Source organism: Ricinus communis, chromosome 10, assembly GCF_019578655.1.
Source record: "Ricinus communis isolate WT05 ecotype wild-type chromosome 10, ASM1957865v1, whole genome shotgun sequence".
In the NCBI taxonomy this organism is placed as follows: domain Eukaryota; kingdom Viridiplantae; phylum Streptophyta; class Magnoliopsida; order Malpighiales; family Euphorbiaceae; genus Ricinus; species Ricinus communis.
The window spans coordinates 3,028,657-3,034,261 of NC_063265.1; the positions used below are offsets into that span (position 1 = coordinate 3,028,657).

The window sequence follows — 5,605 nt, forward strand, 5'->3', positions numbered from 1 at the left end:
TCATAAAAGTTATACGGCTAAAAATATAAGCTCATAAAATTTCCTATCAAGCTAAATTTTTATGCAAAAATACGATATCACTGAAGAAACTTGAAAAAAAAAAAGAAGAAGCAATGAATGTGACTGTAAATTGCAAGTTTCATTTTTTTCAGATTATATATATACATATTTCGTTTTTTTGGATAATAATATAAATTAATAATCGCTAATATTTTTTATTTAGTTTTATTTTGGTCATGGAAATTTTTTTTTCAATAATTCAATTTTAGTTTTTGTTGTAATTTAGTCACTTTGTCAATGAGAAATTAACATGTAATATTTTCTTTTACGTAATTATATATTTCTTATTGGTTATTTTTGACACGTGTTAATTTTTTATTTGCGATGTGACTAAATTGAAATAAAATTAAAGTTGGATGACTGAAATGAAAAAAATTAAAATTTTATGACTAAAATCAACTAAGTGCAAAGTTCATTAACCATTTATATCATTATTCTTTGAGCGTTGTTTTAGAGTTTTTCATACGAAGAAATATTTACTTAATTATTCATATATTATTTTTAATTTTTATATTATACATATATTTTATTTTTATTTAGGGATTTTATATTTTTATAAGAAAAAACATTTGTTTAATTATTCACATAGTATTTTTGTTTAAAACAGACACCTTCTTATCGCAGAGACATTAATTCTTTAATTAAAAGAGAAATCAATTTTCTCGCCCTATTCAAGTACTTTTACTTTATTTGTATTAAAAGAATTTTATTCCTTTCAACTTTAGGATGGGATTTATTATTATTTTTTTAACAGAGGATAGAATTTATTAATGTGAAATTGAAACTCATATTCTAATATTTTTCAATATTCAAACATAAATTCAACAAAATATTTTTAATATTTTGAAATTTACTCAACAAATAAATAACAGTTCAAATAAAAAAAATTAAAGATAAATCTTTATAGATTTGAAAATCAATAAGATATTAACTAAAATAATTTAGCCCAAAAATTAAAAGATTTTAAATCAAAATAATTTATTTTATATAAAATTTTGAAAATATTGATCTTTTTAGAGGGAGCATAGTCCATCGAATTTTTTAAAAAATTCAAAATGATAATATTTTTTTCTTGTACATAAAAAAGAGAGAAATGAAATGACAAAGATTAGAGAAAAAAGTTGGAACCTAAAAGAAAAAATAACAATTCAAGAAAAAACTGAAGATAATTTTTTATAAATCTGAAAATCAACTATATCAATCATAAAATCAATCAGACATCAACTAAACATCAATAAAAAAATCAATAAAAGCATTTAGTTATAAAAAAGAATTAAATAAATAACAAATAATAAAAATCAATGAATAAAATTAAAATCTAAATCAATATAAATTAGTCAATCAATTTTCTCTTATTTCTCATATAGATGCACTATAAAAGAATTATTTTTAGCAAAAAAAAAATTAAAGGGTAAATAACTTCATTGGTACCAAAACTATGGCTGTGTTTCTAATTGGCACTAATATCTTAAATTATTTTTTTTGATATCAAAACTTTAATTTTCATTACAGGCGATGATACATATTGGGAATTTGTTCAATTTTTGTTAACATGAAGGGTAGAGCTCTACATCAGCATTCTACTCATCTTTCACGTCATATTTGACCTTAGATAAATTAGCCCGTGGTACTAAATCTTTGCCACTTAAGGTCATGTAAATCATATTGAAAACCGGCCTAATCCAATAATTGATCCAATTTGTCTTACTTAGACTGATCTGAATTAGATTACTTTAATGGTGAATTTAGATATTCTCTATTGCAATTGTGTTAAATTAAAATTATATAAAATCTATTCAAACTCAATTTATAAATAGTTTTTCCATTTTGAGTTGCTTTGATATAATTCATTACAGATTCAAGTGGTTTTGTTTTATATTATTATCAGTTCGGGTTGTTAGCTTTTTATAAAAATTGAGGTTTATGGAGTTTGAATTTTGGATAACATTTTTGCTGCAAACAAAATATTATAACTGCAATTACGATCCATCTTTGCTATTCCAAAAAAGAAGAAAAAAAAAAAAAAACATTTACATCTTTGATGACCTTCTGCCAAACTTAAAACCTGAGAGCCTCTGAAAAAAGAAAGCATCTAAAAGTCCCTAATATTGTTCTCTGTTATAGATTTCACATTGAACAAATTGAAAAAAAAAAAAAAGAAGGAAGAAAAACAGAGAGAATCTCCACCCTAAGGGATGATAGTAAAGAACTCAAAATGGGATCAAGGAAAGAGAGTAATTCATAGCAGCAGCTACAGTAGTGCTCCCGCCTAGAAACCAACAACTGAGGCCAATTACAAAAGAGCAACTTGGCCATGTGATGCAAGTAAACACCGATGCTTTCCGTCGTGCAGAGTTGAATTACAAAGAATATTTTACATTTTTTCTTATTACTGCTGAAAGGACACAGTCGGATATATTTTAGTATAAATATGATGCCTTAGATGGAGAGGCTTCTCATCCCTTCCCTTGTTTTACATTCTTGAGTTTGTAGAGGCAGAAGAGCGAGTGAGAGAAAAATGGTGAGGAAAGAAAAGTTGTTTATTGCTTTGACATGGTTCCTAGTAGTGATGTCCGTTGCCATATGTGCTAATGCAACAGCAGGCCCTCGTCTGCAGGCATCCGATGAGCACATGGAACTGCCAGCAGGTAATAAATTTGTTTGCACTTTGTTGCTACTACTGATAGAAAGAATATCTAAATAAATAAGCGAAGAGAATCGTTTCTTATTATGTCGATTAGAGGAAAATAAAAATGAAAAGAGAATAAAAAGAAAAACAGCTTAAATTTGACCTGTTTCAAGAAAACTCCGGGATTTGCATCATTACCGGTTACAATGTAGTAATAATGGTTTTTGATATTTGATTTGAAGGTTGTCGCTGCTGCTATTTCATTGGACAGATTCCATACATGCGTTGTGGGATGGTATGCTGTCAGGATGGCTGTTGCGGCTAATCAATGGAGGTTTTTTCATGCTACTAAGCAGAATAAAGTTTGGGTTGCTGATGAAATAATATGAGAAATATTTGAATTGTCAGGAGCTCCTTTTTTATGATTCTTTACCTTTTTCCTTGGATAAGAAGGTTTCTTTATCAGTTGTACTTTCGTATTGTTAATCAATAATACTGCAATTATCTTAATGGATACGTAATGCAAAGAGGACAACTGGGAAAATCTGGGGAAAGGAGAGATTAGCAGCTAGAGAATTGAGGTACACAGTGCACTGCACATGAATCAATCAACACCTTCATGGGGGCAAGCATACACATACACATACACTGCCCTGCCCTGCATGAACACATACGTACGTGCAAGCAAACACATCACATAAAAAAAATAATTCTGAGGTCAATTTATTTTTACCGAACGAGCAAACACATCAATTAAAGAAAATTAGTTTTGGATTAAATATTATTTACCTTGAATTTTGATTTATCGACCACTCTTAGGAAACTAGGCTGAACCACTTTGAAAAATTTGAATATTTATTAAAATCAATATTAGCATAAGCCATAAATCAAGGCAATTGAATAATCCTAAATATAAAATGCGGAAGTTTCATTTTTAACATATAAGATTATCAATGATCTTTTTCATTGACAGCAAATTTGTTAATTTAGTGTCGAGATTATTTCACTAGATTAAAACAAAACTATTTAATTTAATTTTTACTTTTATATTGTTTAACTATAATATATATTAAAAATAATAATAGAATGCTATAATTAGAAATGTTTATTTTATATTAATAACTAAAATTAAACTATATAGTAATTTAATAATATTATTATAAATATAAGTAGTTTTAAAATATTTAAATTTACTTGAACTAAATTGTATTAAAATAAAAAAAAATTAAAGCAAAAAAAAGAATATTAAATTTATTATACTTAAACTAACTTGTACTAAAAATAAAATTTTACTCTAATTTGATAATAAAATTAATTCTGAATGAGTTTTATACTTGATAATAAGTTCAAGAGATCAAATTGTAATATTAAATTGCTAGTTTAATCTTTCAACTAACATGGAGGGGTAGTAGCTAGTTTAAAATAAAACTCAAGGGGGTTTTACTGTGATAAAAAATGCAGGGACCGACTCATAAACAATACCGCATGCTTGAATGACAGTTCAGTAGCAGTCCCTTTTTTCCCTTTCGTCTCCTATGTGACTCAGTCCCTGTATTTTTTTTATTATATTTAAATCCCATTGAGTTTTAATAAAATTAACTATTACTCCCATTATATGTTAGTTAAAGGACTAAATTGATAATTTAAAATTATAATTTAATCATTAAATTTATTATCAAGTATCAAACTTGTCCAAAATTTATTTTATTATCAAATAAGAGTAAAATCTTATTTTAAGCACAAGTTAGTTTTAGTGTCTAATTAAGATAATAAATTTAATATTTTTTACTTGTTTATATATTTTATTTTTAGCATACTTTAATATAAAAGAATTTAAACATATTAAAAATACTTATTTTTGTTTAATATTATTAAATTACTATGTAATTTAATTTTAAATTTTTAAATAAAATAAATAAATTTAGATGATGGAGTTAATTGTTTGGATGGTGACACAGCTTTCAATTTATTTCATGTTTTACTTTTAAATTTTAATTTATATCATTTTATTATCTAAACTAAATTATAGCATCATTAAGTATTAAATTTAGATAATTTATTATTTATGCGGTAATCAAAAGGCTCCATAACAGTCATTTAATATTCAACTCATTAAATTATAAGTCTCAAAAACTCTATTTTTTTCCACTCGAAATCTTACTTCTAACCTTAACCCTAAAAGTTATTTTTTTTTGTATATAACAGATAAATGCAATTTCTAGAGTCAGAGTTAAAGATAAAATTTAAATTTTAAAATGACTATTCCTGATGTTGATGCTACATCATTGGTTCTCATCCTTCAAAGACTACGAGTGTAATAGGAGCATATGTTGACAAAAGGATTATCCTAAGATGGTCATCTCATGGCTATTGAGAACGAATCAAATCAAATGATTCTATTTCTCAATCTTTCTTACTTGCTCCTATGGAACCAAGAGGTCAAAAACATTGAGAAAAATTGGCCATTCACAATCATTGATGAAGGATTCCTCAAAAAGTTAAGGATTAGTGATCCTTTTTAGAAATTGAATGAATAACTCATTTGTATCCAATGCTGAGCTAATAGCCTATGCATTAAAGTAAATTCTTTAGATTTGAAGAAAAAAAACTTTACTAACAATTACTTATTTTGTCATAAGAGTCCCGCGAATATAAATATTTCGGTCTTAGGTTAGTGATTAGTTTCGACATTTCTCAATATTTTAATTTTAGGAATATGTATAATGATATAAATAGAAAATAGAGAATAGGCTCATGTCATTTAATTTATATGTATTAGCATTTGCATTGATTTATCCTAAAGATTTTATTTCAATAGGAATTTGATTATTCACCGTATATGAGGATCTCTGCTAAGCATTTCTGGCTGAATGGTTAAAGTGTCCAACTCATGATTGAGTTAAACACTCGTATTTC

The 5,605-nt window shown here is 26.1% G+C and overlaps 1 long non-coding RNA gene across 1 annotated transcript; it reads left to right on the plus strand.

The window, feature by feature from the left end:
• The first annotated feature begins 1,426 nt into the window (after positions 1-1,426).
• On the plus strand, positions 1,427-3,199 carry LOC112535713. The gene is made up of 2 exons (XR_003079795.2): positions 1,427-2,708; positions 2,932-3,199. It is a non-coding gene; the product is annotated as an uncharacterized LOC112535713 (long non-coding RNA).
• Positions 3,200-5,605: the final 2,406 nt, after the last annotated feature.